Source organism: Saccostrea cucullata, unplaced genomic scaffold, assembly GCF_032062105.1.
Source record: "Saccostrea cucullata isolate Sc308-1 unplaced genomic scaffold, CSIRO_AGI_Scuc_v1 ctg2607, whole genome shotgun sequence".
NCBI lineage: Eukaryota > Metazoa > Mollusca > Bivalvia > Ostreida > Ostreidae > Saccostrea > Saccostrea cuccullata.
This window is the reverse complement of record NW_026934308.1, coordinates 507-16,339: the sequence shown is the minus strand read 5'-3', so window position 1 is coordinate 16,339 and position 15,833 is coordinate 507. Positions and strand designations below refer to the sequence as shown.

General features: G+C 34.4%; 1 long non-coding RNA gene across 1 annotated transcript; it reads right to left on the bottom strand.

Annotated features, from left to right (window-relative positions):
* Window positions 1-1,853: 1,853 nt before the first annotated feature.
* Window positions 1,854-15,605, bottom strand: LOC134240453 (uncharacterized). The gene is made up of 4 exons (XR_009986451.1): window positions 15,087-15,605; window positions 2,837-2,928; window positions 2,236-2,520; window positions 1,854-2,134 (listed from the first exon to the last, which is right to left on the bottom strand). It is a non-coding gene; the product is annotated as an uncharacterized LOC134240453 (long non-coding RNA).
* Between the last annotated feature and the right edge of the window lie 228 nt (window positions 15,606-15,833).

Below are 15,833 nucleotides of genomic sequence, written 5' to 3'. Positions count from 1 at the left end.
AAGCCATAACTGATCATATTTATATAGAAGCATCCTCAGGTAGTGTAGATTCAAGTTTGTTCAAATCATAACCCCCGGGGGTAGGGGAGACCACAATGGCAGACCACAATTTTACATAGAAATATATAGGAAGATTCTTTTAAAAATCTTCTTCTCAATAATAGCAAAGCCATAATTGATCATATATATATGGAAGTATCCTCAGGTAGTGTAGATTCAAGTTTGTTCAAATCATAGCACCCAGGGGGTAGTGCGAAGCCAAATCAGCCGACCACAGTTTTACATAGAAATATATGGGAAAATTCTTTAAAAATCATCTTCTCAAGAATAGCAAAGCCATGATTGGTCATGGGACTATTTTTGGATTTAAATTTTTCAATAATAAACCAATTGCTACTTTTTCCTAGCCACAGTGCTCAGGTGAGCGATGTGGCCCATGGGCCTCTTGTTTATTTTGATGAACGGTGTTGCCTTGGTTACTAGAAATAGAAATTTTTGTAAAATAATTTTAAAATGCTATTACTTTAGATACAGTTTTAGTTTGATTATGACATAATGTGGTATGCAGATACACCACACTAAGATACATTATTGTCTTTATCGTTTTTTTATTATATTTATTTTGATGAATGATGTTGCCCTGTAACTAAAATTGAAATTTTTAAAAAAAATTATTGAAAGCTAGTCTTACAGTTGTGGACTTGTTGCAATATTGTCACAAAAAAGTGACTTAATTAAGTATCATTATTCTATTTATTGCTGTTTTAAAGTTTCAAGTCCCAACTGCTACTTTTCTTTTTCATTTGTTATAAGTATTACTATTAACCAGTAGAGCTAAAGTCTGGAACTATGTGAAAATAGTCTATAACATCAAAGTATATACCTTAGTATAATTATATGAGAAACTTTTTTATAATAAAACAAATAGCAGCTAGCTAGAAATATATATATATTTTTTCAGCTACTGTTTTATGATTAGCAAAACATTTAATGAGGAAAATAAAATGAGAAAGTGGTGTACACTCATGTATTGACAAAGGGACAGACAAAGAGGAGCATTATGGTACTAAAAAGCAGTGCTTAGTTTCAAAGTCAAAATATCAGAAAATCAAATCAGCAATTGTTTTTTGTTAATTTTATTATGTTTTGAATGCTTGATTGAAATCCTGACACTTGTAAATTGTTTTAAATGCTAATATTGATAAAATTTAAACCACATAACTGTTATGCTTGTAGGTATCAAGTAGCAGAACTATCAACTCTTCCAAGGGATGTGATTCAGAAAGCTAAAAGTTTGGCTTCTTCAATTTCTTCTAAAAAGGGGGTATGTTTTACATATTTTTTTTAAAAAATTCTTGCCCTCATGCCCCCAACCCCTCAGCTTAGACTAGATTCTTATTTTTAAGTGCATACTGAATATATTTTAATTAAACCAAGTACATGTAGTACTTTGCTGAGTAATATATAAATACAAGTTTCTTTCTCTCTCATATTTTTCCAGAGACAACCTGAAGTTGACAAGGAAACGAAGGAAAAGAGAATCATTTTTAAACTCTCTGGACGATTGGTTCAGTTGTCACGAAACTCGAAACTCAACAAAGAGGACTTGAAATCTTACTTAAAGAGCTTAAAAATGCAGTATAGGACAGACACAAAATCTCTAGAGGAATGATTGTTTTTAGAAAGTGGTGTTTTTAAATGAGTGCTTGTCAAACGATTTGTTCAAATTAAATTTCCAAGCTTTTTCTTTCTTGAAGATAAGTAAAGCTTATCAAATGCAAAAAATAAAATATCATTGAGAAAAGACAATTTGTTTAATGTCTGACAATGTTTCATGCTCCATTATGTGAAGAGAACGGGATTATAGCAGAGCAATCAACTGCTGAATTTTTTTCAAAAGAAAAAAATCATTTTTAAAACAAGATGAGATTTATTTCTGTAAAATTCAGTACTTTGCATTCTTCATGTCATGCAGACAGGTGTTACCAATATACAATGGGTCAGTGAGAAGGGAAGTCTAGATCCAACGGATTTCTGTTCTGCCTCTGCTGCTCCCTACTTTTCTTATTCTGTTGATGGTTTCCATTTTGTTTGAAGATTGGAGTATCTGTTATCCGGAATGTAAAGGGCACTTCTGTTGAAAGGCAAAAAACATTGCAAAATTCACAAATAAATCTATTTTGAATAATATTCAAATATCAGTATCCTTCCAAATAAATATTGACATGCACTTACCACGACCAGTTTCTGGAGAGTTTCTCTTACTGTTTGAAATGCTACCTAAAGAAGTACTTGCACTAATGCCTGAGAAAAAGAGAAGTGTTTTTAATATAGAAAAAAATTTAAGTAAATATACATTTTTTTCAATAATGGTATATTAACTGGACACCTGCCTTGATCTGAGCCGATTGGCATTGTGAAGTTAGCAAGAGGATTCCAGGCCTTGCCACTGCTTACAGCATCACCACCTTCAAAAGTGGATGGAGTTATGCACTTTCTTTTTAAGGCATCAAACAATGACTGAAAGCAAAATTATAGTAGTCAGCTCAAAACATCACTCATCTCAGTAACAAAAATTGCATCGATGTAACATTAAGGAATGCAGCTGTTTCAATTCAATCTAATCTACAATTCAACAGATTTATTTTCGTAAAATGCCTATGAAAAAATCGGAACAGAAACTTCTGCAGTGGAGCTAGAAACCAGAAATTGTAAACAATATGGAAATTAAGAGAACAGATTTAGTTTTAAGAACGCAGGAAGATGAAGTAAATTAAGTGTAAAGAAAAGAAAATCCTAAAACAAGGCAAGAATAAGCCTCTTGAAATCATTTTACCTGTAATTTTTGATATTGTCGATTTTTCTCTACAACTTTCTCGCTAGCTTCATTATACTTTTTCTTAAAACTCTCCAAATCTTTTTTGGTTGCTGAAAGTTAAATACAAACAGTATTGATTGTGTAAGATATCTTCTTTGATGAAAAAAAAAATGTAAATCACTTAATTTTAGCGACATCATATTTTCACGAGTTTATTCTCCACTTTTTCTTAGCGAGACAAAACTTTACAACTTGTGGCTTTCACTCTTTTTTCTCTTAAGAAACACTAGTATGCGCGAGTCATTCGGTATTTGACTTAATGATATATTGTTTTGTCACCAACCACCTCGTTTTAAAAATTGTTCCTTCGTAGAGCATGTTCTTGCATATCGAATCAACTAAGAGATATAAACTCCGTATGCAGGTGATGAAAGTATATTGCTGCATAAGTAAGGGAGGTTGACGATTGAAAAGTCGTCAGGTTTATCAAATTTTTGTTGTTATGTTACCATTAACGTCTTTCTCTTGTAAAATCTAAAATTGAAACACATGTATCGGACTCTGATATCATCAATTTCAAGCTCATTGGAATCTTTACTCATATGAAGACGCCTTCTGGAATATACCATGTCGACATTATGAATGGAAATTACATTCAATTTGTTAATTGAAAGTACGTCGTCGGTTTAGCTAAATGTCGATTTGAAAGCCATAGCAAGGGTTCTCTTTTTCTCTATTAAATGTTTTTAATAAATTCAGCTTCATATGAATAAAACATAAGTGATTAAGTCTCCTAATAACAGGGTGCAATTAGTACCAGTGGGGATTCTAACAGATTGTTGGAAGATATTGTCTCAAAATTATATGTCAGTTTTGAATACTTTTAATACTAATATCCAAAAGAACCAAAATGAACTTCAACTACCATGTATATATTGGATTTCAATACTTCATAAGAATCCTTACAAAGATACATAGTGGGTTCCAGTAAATGTTCAACCAAGCATCTTTCTTTGTGTATAAAAAAGGCAAAAACCATCACGTTGGAAGACGTCACGGAGAAATAAAATTTAGTTTTGCATTTGAGAAACCTCTACTACAAACTTTGAAATTTTACATAAACCAGGAAATATTTGAAAAATAAGCAACGGTTTGGTATAAAATGGAAAACGCAATATTTTGAGTAATTAAGATTTGGAATCGGAAGATATATGGTCTGCAAAGAAACAGGTCATAGTTAAAAATTTTGTGAAAAGGGTTAGGAACGCCTTGGAACGTTTTTTTGTTTTGTTTTTTTTACGAATGGAGAATACGCTACAAACTGTGTATGAAATTAAAAGGCAGAGTAATTTTGAGAAACTATATTGACGTTTTATTTGACTTTACAATGTTGGTTAACCGTGCTCCGAGGTTTCAAATCATATTGATTTGAAAATTTGCTAACGTGAGTTCTAATTACTCAAATGGTATAAAATTTCACAATTCGACAGAATAAATGTTTTATTTACGAAAACGTGATAATAATATAACGATGGGAAGCATTGTCTAGTAGACTTATTTTTCGAATGGCCCTCGTACATTCATCCCCTGCATACGGAGTATATATATCTCAGTTGGTTGGATACGCAAGAGCATGCTCTACGTATGAACATTTTCTTAAACGAGGTAAACAATTAAAAAATAAGTTGATGAAATAAGAACACCAGCAGTCTCGTTTAAAGTCATCATTTCGTAAGTTTTATGATCGATTCAATGACCTGTTCAGTAAAATTTATCGTTGAGTCAAATGCTGACTTGTGTTTTTCATACTAATTGTTCATGTATTATTTATACACTGAGTTGACGAAGGATTTTTCCGTTGTTTCCCGATCATGACAAGGAGCATACTGCGGGTGTGACCTGTCGGCAGGGTATGCTCACTTCTCCATGGTACCTGATCCCACTTCTGATGTTTTGGAGGTCCATATTTGCTTTGCTCCTATTTTGTACTGCTATATGTACTTTTGATCTTGAATACTATTCGCTACCTCTATATAATTCAAACTACACTCGTTCCCATTGAAAAGTTAAAATGGTTAAGGAAAAGGTTAAGGAAAGTCTATATTTGGACTTCCCCTGCCGACTGGTCACACTGCCGTGTTCTCCCTGCCATGATCGGGAAATAACGGAAAAAGCCGTCGACAGATAAGTGTATAAATAATGTACTAACAATTAATATGAAAAACGCCAGTCAGCATTTGACTGAATGAATGATAAATTGTATTTGTCGACAAGGTCATTGTATCGACCATAGAACTTACGAAATGATGACTTAAAACGAGACTGCTGATCTTCTTATTTCATCAACTTGTTTGTTAATAATGTACCTTGTTTTAAAAATTAATAATACGTAGAGCATGCTCTTGCGTATCGAATCACTGAGATATATAAACTCCGTTTGTAGGTGATTAAAGTATATTGCTGCATAAACCCGCACTTTCGAAAGAAAGTTCGGGTATATTGTTGTTACTCATGTCCGTCCGTCCGTCCGTCCGTCCGTCCGTCCGTCCGTCTGTCACACTTTTCTTCCCTGAACTCCTCCTACATTTTTCACAGTAGCTTAATCATCCTTTGGGAGATGGTTGGGGGTGTCATGTAGATGTGCAGTAAGGTTTCGGAATTTTGATTTTGCCCCGGGGGATCAAATGGGGGTCGAAAAATGACGTTTTTTATACAAAAAGCCCCTTCTTCCCTGAACTCCTTCTACATTTTTCACAGTAGCTTAATCATCCTTTGGGAGATGGTTGGGGTGTCATGTAGATGTGCAGTAAGGTTTCGGAATTTTGATTTTGCCCCGGGGGATCAAATGGGGGTCGAAAAATGACGTTTTTTATACAAAAAGCCCCTTCTTCCCTGAACTCCTTCTACATTTTACTCAGCAGCCTAATCATCTTTTGAGAGATGGTTGGTGGTGTCATGTAGATGTGCAGTAAGGTTTCGGAATTTTGATTTTGCCCCGGGGGATCAAATGGGGGTCGAAAAATGACGTTTTTTATACAAAAAGCCCCTTCTTCCCTGAACTCCTTCTACATTTTACTCAGCAGCCTAATCATCTTTTGAGAGATGGTTGGTGGTGTCATGTAGATGTGCAGTAAGGTTTCGGAATTTTGATTTTGCCCCAGGGGATCAAATGGGGGTCGAAAAATGATGTTTTTTATACAAAAAGCCCCTTCTTCCCTGAACTCCTTCTACATTTTACTCAGCAGCCTAATCATCTTTTGAGAGATGGTTGGTGGTGTCATGTAGATGTGCAGTAAGGTTTCGGAATTTTGATTTTGCCCCAGGGGATCAAATGGGGGTCGAAAAATGACGTTTTTTATACAAAAAGCCCCTTCTTCTCTGAACTCCTTCTATATTTTACTCAGCAGCCTAATCATCTTTTGAGAGATGGTTGGTGGTGTCATGTAGATGTGCAGTAAGGTTTCGGAATTTTGATTTTGCCCCGGGGGATCAAATGGGGGTCGAAAAATGACGTTTTTTTTATACAAAAAGCCCCTTCTTCCCTGAACTCCTTCTACATTTTACTCAGCAGCCTTATCATATTTTAAGAGATGGTTGGTGGTGTCATGTAGATGTGCAGTAAGGTTTCGGAATTTTCATTTTGCCCGGGGGGTGGGGGGATGGGGATCAAATCGAGGTAGAATTTTTATATATTTTTTTTTTACATATATTTGACATGTTTAATCACCCTGCTTTCAAGAACTTCCCTAATATCTTATGCTGCAATAGCTTTAAACCATGATCATTTAGAAAATGATTGGTTTGTTTTGTGTATGTGTAAAATGGTTTCAAAATTTGAATTTTCATATGGATGGCAAAAAGGGGCTGGAATAATATGGCACCTCCCTAACCCTGGTGGTCATGATTTGTACAAACTTGAATCTACACCTCTTGAGAATATTTCCATATTAATCATGCTCTTGGTGTTCCTGAAAAGAAGAACTTTAAAGATGTGTTTCCTTTTATTCCTAAATAAAACTTTGATCCCTAATTGTGGCCTGACCCTAGCCTGAGGTGATGATTTGAAAAACTAGAAATATGTCTATAGGACATGAATGTCCCGCCAGATGTGTATTACTAATGGTACATTAAACAAGAGGCCCATGGGCCACATCGCTCACCTGAGTACTGAAGCTAAGAAAAAGTAGAAATTGGTTTATAATTGAAAAGTTAAAATCCAAAAGTAATCCCATGATCAATCATGGATTTGCTTTTCTTCAAAGAATTTTCCATATATTTCTATGTAAAACTTTGGTCGGCCATTTTGGCCCCGCCCTACCCCCTGGGGTCATGATTTGTACAAATTTTTGAATCTACACTACCTGAAGATGCTTCCATATAAATATGATGAATTATGGATTTGTCATTCTTGAGAAGAAGATTTTTAAAGAATTTTCCCATAAATTTCTATGTAAAACTTTGGTCGGCCTTTTTGGCCCCGCCCTACCCCCAGGGTCATGATTTGAACAAACTTGAATCTTCACTACCTGAGGATGCTTCCATATAAATTTGATGAATTATGGCTTTGTCATTCTTGAGAAGAAGATTTTTAAAGAATTTTCCTATATATTTCTATGTAAAACTTTGATCAGCCATTTTGGCCCTGCCCTACCCCCGGGGGTCATGATTTGAACAAACTTGAATCTACACTATCTGAGGATGTTACTCCATAAGTTTCATCTTTCCTGGCACAGTGGTTCTTGAGAAGAAGATTTTTAAAGAATTTTCCAATATATTTCTATATAAAACTTTAGTCGGCCATTTTGGCCCTGCCCTACCCCCGGGGGTCATGATTTGAACACATTTGAATATTCACTACCTGAGGATGTTAACCCATAAGTTTCATCTTTCCTGGCATAGTGGTTCTTGAGAAGAAGATTTTTAAAACATGCCACCAAATTTTCATTAATTCCCAATTATCTCCCCTTGAATGAGGGCATGGCCCTTCATTTGAAAAAACTTGAATCCCCTTCACCCAAGGATGCTTTGTGGCAAGTTTGGTTGAAATGGCCCAGTGGTTCTTGAGAAGAAGTCGAAAATGTGAAAAGTTTACAGACAGCTAGACAGACAGACGGACGCCGGACAAAATATGATCAGAAAAGCTCACTTGAGCCTTCAGCTCAGGTGAGCTAAAAACTAAAAACTAAAATTTGTATTTGTGTATAAAGTTTGATGAAAATATCTTAAACAGTTTTTTTTTCAGAATTGAAACTAAAATATAAATAAATTGGATATAGATAATAAATTCTCATCAAATTATGTATAAGTGCATGTTAAACATAAAAATGTCTTAAATTATTTCTTAAAAACTAAGCAAAATACATATTAAAGAGGAGGGAGGTCAAGGTCACAGGAATGTGCAAGATGAAGTTTTTGATGCAGCTGAATAGCTCTCACTAATACATATTAGCTTATTATGTTTGATAAAAATATCTTTAATGATTTAATAAAAGTGAGCTTAACACTTTGTTTTAAGAAAAGAGAAGTCAAAGGAAAAGTTGTGGTCAAAATGTTGTTCTAGCTGAAAAGCTTACATCAGTGTGAATTTACTATTATCAAATGAATTTTGATAAAAATATAATTAATGGTTTATTTGAAACTTAGATAAACACATATTTTAAAAAGTGAGGTCAAGGTCAAAAGAAAATTCAAGGTCAAAATAAGTTAATGCAATAATAGCTCTCATCAGTATGTATTAGCATATGAAGTTTGATTAATATATCTTGAACTGTTTATTCAAAACTGATCTAGTCTAAGACAGTGAGGTCAAGATCACAGGAAATGTCAAGGTAAAAAAGAGTGAAGCATTGTAAAGCTTTAATTGCTTACATCAGTATGTATCATCATGTGAAGTTTCATTACACAACTTGAATCATTATGGTTTCTCTAAAATAAAGCTAAACACTAATTTTAAGAAAAGTTAAGTAAAGGTCAAAGGAAAGTAAAGGTAAACAAGATGTGTTTGTGAAACACTATGCGCCCGGCGGAAACAAAGTTCAAAAAATCTATTTTTAGCATATTGGTCACAGTCAAGGTCACAAGGTCACTGGCCGTGGTGTCATTTGAAAGAACTTAATCAGTGGAGTATGCATCCCAAATATGAAGTCCCTATCTACTATGGTTTAAAAGTTATGGCCAAAAGTGTAAAAAGCTATTTTTAGCATATAGGTCACAGTCAAGGTCATTGACCATGGTGTCATTTGAAAGAATTTAATCAGTGGAGTATGCATCCTAAATATGAAGTTCCTATCTCCTATTTTTAGGGTCACGGTCAAAAAGTTATGGTGTCATCTGAAAGAACAAAAAGTGTAAAAAGCTAAAAAGCTTTTTAGCATATAGGTCACAGTCAAGGTCACAAGGTCATTGACCTTGTCATCAACTGAAAGGTGCTTTATCTCCTATTTCAAAAGTTATGGCAAAAAGTATGCATACCAAATATCAAGTTGTCAACTGAAAGGGCTTTATTAGAGGAGTATGCATACCAAATATCAAGTCCCTATCTCCTATGGTTAAAAAGTTATGACAAACAGTGGAAAAAGCTATTTTTAGCATATAGGTCACAGTCAAGGTCACAAGGTCATTGACCTTGATGTCATTTGAAAGGACTTTAATAGTGGAGTATGCATACCAAATATGAAGTCTCTATCTCTTATTGTTCAAAAGTTATGGCCAAAGTTAAAGTTGACAACAGACAAACAGACAAACAGATAAACAGACAAACAGACAGGACAAAAACAATATATGCCCGGGATCTATCGATCCGGGCGCATAAAAAATATTGCCACAGTTGGATAGTTTACATCAGTATATGCATCAGCATATGAACTTTGATAAAATATCTAGAAAGTAATTTCTTTGAGCTCGATGGAAAGACAGATGGAAGGGTGGAGGACGGACATGACAAAAACTAATACATGTATTCCTAATCATGGCGTAGCATAAAAAACTTGAATATACATTATATGAGGATGTTTCCATATCAAGATTATACATGCAAATTCAAAGAATTGTGGTCCTTTGCTTTCTGTGTTTAAGTGAATGGGATGCCATAATTTATGGCAGATTGTGTATCAAATATGCATCCCTATCATATGTCACTTTATGAAAATTAGGTCAAAGGGGGGAAATCATCGCATGCTCGAAATATTTTGTTGCAGGTAAAGTACATGTCAAATATGAAAGACCCATCTCTTTTCAATCAAAAGTTATATATATATATAATATATATATATAATATTTTTGAAAAGTAGGTTAAACTTCTACGTCAAGATCAGAAAGTCAAAAGTCATGATATATTTAGAAAAGTCTTTTCACATGTAATATACATGTATAATTTAAATGCCATATCTTTTCTCTTTCAAAATGATTAATTTAAAATGTTATTTTTTGGAAAGTAGGTAAAATTTTGAGGTCAAGGTCTCACTTGGGTTAAAAAATCATAGTACATTTAGAAAGTTTTGTGGTAATGTACATGTGAAATATAAAAGCCCTATCTCATATTATTCAAAAGTTATGATCAAGGTTAAATTTATTGTGACAGATGCACATACTGTCAAAGATGGCCAGACTGACAGACAAATAAGATTTATTATTACCTAACTTACTATCTAAATTATAATTAGGCATTTTGAACTGTTTCACGGTTTACTTTATGTTTTTGCGTGATCATGAAACAGTGAACTGTTGACCGGTCCACAGAATGAACTGTTGACTGGTTAAAGCGTCATTGTGATATTCAAGCGTTTTGATGATCACGACATCACTATTTACCTGCTCTATAATGAATTAAATTTAAACAAAACACACAAACAATAAATTTATTAAGTATTACTTTAAAATAAAAATATTAATTTAGTCTTTATATTATGTATTCAGCTAATTAATAGACAAGTATGTGAATAAACAATTGTGAAAACTTTTTATTGATTGTTTGTGTGTTTTTATTCCAATTTAATTAATTATATAGTAGGTTAGGTAATAAAACACTTATTCAATGACTACTCGGTGAAACAGTCAAACTGTTGTCCCTCAGTAGTACGTGGGGGAGACCTGGGAAACTGTTGCCCTTGGCCTTCGGCCTTGGGCAACAGTTTCCCAGGTCTCCCCCACTACCTCGGGACAACAGTTTGACTGTTTACCTCGTAGTCATTAAATAAGTGTATAATGTTCCCTCCCTTTCCCCCAAAACGGGGGACAATAATGCCCTTGCTGTTCTTGAGAAGAAGATTTATGATGGAAAAAATCCCCTGCATATTTCTTAACGCAAATCAATATTGTGTTTTTATGTCATTTAATTGTTTGTTTGTTGTTAAACATCCCTCTCAGGAATTTTTCACTCAAATGGAGACACCCCCACTTGAAAAATAATGAGGACAAGTCGGATTTGAGGTCAACATTCATTTTAGGAGTTTTCAACCATTAAGACGTAAAGAGACAGGAACTCGATCCTTCCCTTCACCCCATCCCAGACCCCTGTTTATATTCATGACATGTATGCAAACTACTGCTTGTTTTACATTTTTAAAAAAATATGTTAATAGCCTATATACAAATACTTTAATGTGGTCCATCTCTTTGAATGATTTTCATTCCTAATTCTAGGAGGATAGGTTGATGAATGAAATGTCAAGCAATCTTATCATTGATGCACTTTTATTTCATTTAATGCAGTCATATTGTGAACATTTCCAGTTAGAATCATTAGGAGAGTGGGGATGACCTCCAGGGGGTTCAAAACCTTTATACCATTAAATTTACATAACATAATAACACAAAAAGCGCAAAATTATGTATTGTCAAATGGAAAAAGTTTCCTACTATTTAGGAGTCACATGATCATTTGCCATTACTGTTTACAGGGACTGGAAGTGTATCTTGAGATCCCCCCCCCCCCCCCCGAATTTGCAGGACTATAATATAAAAAAGACTTTGGATGCCCTCCACCCTAGAAAACAGACACCACCATAACTTCTCCTTTTATTTGCTTCTCAGAAAATTCTGGTCTGGAAGTCCCCCCTCCCTCTCAGAAAAAAATTCTGTATTTTGTAACTGAATGTAACGTCGATAACGGGCGATAACTCTTTAGAATGTGAAATTCGTCTTATTGCAGCATCGGATGACCTTTGATCCTTTAAACTTTAACCTAACCAGTTGCATTTCAGACTATTTTACCCAAATCTATACCAAAACGTGTACTTACCGACTGCCATAGCTCCAACTTCATGAAATATAATCCAATTAAACACAAAATAATTCCAACTGACATACATGCAATGATGTGTACACAACACTAGGCCTAGTACTGCACGTGCAGTGCTATCTAAAAATGATAATGGTAAAACTAGTACTTAAGTTAGGTACGTGACGCAAGCCCAATGTGATGCAGGTCTTCAGATACATTTACAGTATAAGAACAAATTTAAAATTATTATTTACAAAAGATGTTTTATCTTAACTTTGCCATCTAGGCCTATTTCCAAAAACAGGAAAGGGTGTGTTTGCGTGTGTGTGTGTTGATGGGAGAAGGGTGGGGGTTGACTAAATTGATTGGGTATAAATGGTATATGGCAGCTTTCAAGGTGTTTCTGCCTAATCAAGTATAAAAAAGTTTGTACATTTTGGAAAAAATCATCAAAAACGCTTTAAACTAATTTGAATAATATTTGTTGTTGATCTATATGAGAAAATAGATTTAAAAAGTTCCAATTATGGGCCAAAAATTTACCCCCCCCCCCTTGTTTCAAACCTAATTTACATCATTAATTGAATTCTGTTGTTTAATTTCAGACTGGTAATGAATTATGAATATGAAATACATGTACCTATAAGATCGAGGCCCATGGTGACGGGTCACATGTTCACTTGAGAATATTATGCTCAATTTGATGAATACATGGAGGCCCTATTATGTAAATTATTAAATTATATTGACTTTTTCTTTGGTAAAGCCTAATTTTAGAGGAGTGTGCATTTAGAGGCAAACTTCATATGAAGCACGATTTGTTCAAAATCTTGTACGTGAAAAGAAGAGAACACTTACTGTGTCCTTCAATTCGGCATTTTGATATATCGACAACGTATTGTCAATAAACAATGGTTATTTCAATCTTTGTTGATACCACACATATATATCCCGATAAAGTTAAAATAAAAGATTCCTCGAAGTCTAAGACATCTGTTACATATTTAGTTATTTTACTTGAAAAAGGTGTTAATGGAAATCAAACAACCAAGCTTTATGATAAACGTGAGATGACTTTAATTTTTCAATCGTCAACTTCCATTAGTTATGCAGCAATTTACTTTCATCACCCGCATACGGGATTTATATCTCTCCGTTGATTCGATATGCAAATTCATGCTCTACGTATGAACAATTTCTAAAATGAGGTAGGTTATTGACAGGCATGTTGATGAAACAAGAATATCAGCAGTCTCGTTTAAAGTCATCATTTCGCAAGTTCTATGGTCGATATAATGACCTTGAAAGCAAAAACAATTTATCATGAAGTCAAATGCTGACTGACTTTTTCATACAATTTTAGACCATTATTTGCACACTGAATTGTCAACATATTTTCCCATTATTCCCACGATCAAGACAAGGAGCACATAGCGGTCGTGACCGGTCTGCAAGGGGTGCTCGCTCCTCCATGGTACCTGATCCCACCTCTGATATTTTCATTATTTTGGAAGTTCGTGTTTGCTCAGTTCCAAATTTGTATTGTTTCAAGGACTGTTTTTCTCGAATACTTTTCGTTTCATCCTAAAATTTTCTTTTCTTTTTTGCGTTTTTTTTTCTGTTGCAAAATCATCATTAATTGTCATCAATTGCTTAAAATAACATATATCTGCTCACAGATATTGTAAGTCACCTGAATGTCAGTATATTTCCATCACAATTTAATTCTGTAAACTCTTTAAACAAGTTTTACATGCATACATCAAATATAAATTAAATAATCATTAAAGCAAAAAAAAAATCCCACATCTTGTGAGAAGGTAAAAATAGCTGAAGATAGACAAATACTACTAGTACATATATACTGAGTAGTATTAATGAATAGAAAATCATGTCTTGTCTAGCGTTGATGGTGGTTTGAGTCCGCATTGTCATTTGACAGAAATGTTCAGCTGTTGATTCCTAAAAGCAAGGTCAAATCAAGGACAAGGGGAACTCAAGTGGGAAAAAAGTGAAACAGTTGATATATATGTGTACGAACCAATTAAAATTAGCGTTCCGAAAGCCGATTTCACTTACTGTGCTAACTGTCGAGACAAAAGCTGCAAAGTCTAAATCACAGCCGGGTGTGTTATGACAACGAAAGGAACAGAACCCTGTTTCTCTTTTTCGCTGATTAGACTCAGGCTCTACTTTCCCGCGAAAAAAAACCTGCTTTCCCCAACAAATCATACTTCTTTTCCGAGAATATATTTTTACATGCAACTCTTCCATCAGTCTGGGAGTTGTGATTGTGACTTAACCTACTTTTTCTATGCTGCAATCATGGTAAGAAACATCGACATTCATTTATTTAAGATTTTGGCTTTCTCTGCGGGCATCGTTTTTTAAACATTGGTTCATCGCAAAAATTTCCTTGACAAGTCACTTTCAAAAAATTATAGCCATCACCGACCAGATTACGCCAATTTTATCCCACTGTGAGTTCATTCATTTGTTCATACTACCACTGACATAAGAACGCTCGTAGTCAATCATGTCATTATACCGGAAATCAGCAGTAGACAGTGACCTAGTGCTGGATATCCGAGGCTATTGGATAAGCGTGGAATATCAAAACAAAATTTCACAACAATCGCGAAAAAGCAGACAGGTGACTAAAATAAAATCGAGAAAAGCAGGGTGATTGACCGGAATTAAAGGTTAAAGTTTAGTTCAAATCGGACACATCAGAAGCCATGCAGCTCAAAATGACCTAAATGCTGATGTTTGACAGAGATTATACAAATAAAAACATAGGTTTCTTTATATATTTATTTACCGATCATAATAATTATTTTCTTTTTCCAAAGGCATTATGGGCAATGCCTCTTCCATCTTCTTAAAGCAGTTAATATTTTCATGTATAAAAAAAATCACTTTTCTTCATTGTTTAAAATATTTTTATGCAAGTATAAATGGGTATATATGCACCTTATTCGAGGTATGTAAAACTTACCTGCCCTATTATTCATTATATAAATTCTCCCTGCCTTTTAATGGGCTTACCTGTAAGTTGCAATTTTAGCGCTGTGTCGGAGGTTAAGAAAAACAAATAAAGGAGAAAAAAGTTTCGAACTGTTTTGCGGAAAATCACATATCACTTCAACAATGTACAAACGTTTGTTGAATTGCATACATGTACTTAATCGATAGAAGTTATGCATATTAACGATATTGATTTTGGGAGCTATGTGATTGTCTCGTCTTTATCGTCACAAGTTCGTTCTGTCGTCTGCACCTGTTATCTTGTCGTCTGTCCAACATAGGTACTTGTGATAATCTATCTGTCAGCCCCTGGGCTTTAAACGCTGAATTACAAGGCAGGATAAACATTGTGTTAAGATCTATATTTAGCCCATCGACCTCTCGCTGCCACAGTGCAATGTACACAGAGCTTTCAGCTTGTCAACTTATCACATTTCCCATAGCTGACAGACCATGTGACTCAGTGCTAATTCAGGGGCGCAATACAGGGAAAATTAAACAGATTGCCTTTGATTAGCAAAGGCTTAATGGGCTTATAGTGGTCATTAAATATGTGTATTACTATGTATTTATAAGTACTTTTAAGATCGTTGTTTAGAATTTTAACTCACGAATTTAATAGTTACTTGACGTTAATTAAAATGTCACACCCCTGCAAAGCCTCAGTTCGGCACACATTATCGCTGTAAGCCTTGTGCTTGTAGAACAACCTGTGTGACCACAGAGTCAAGCGTGTATCTTGTATACATTTTCCAGTCTCTAAACCAT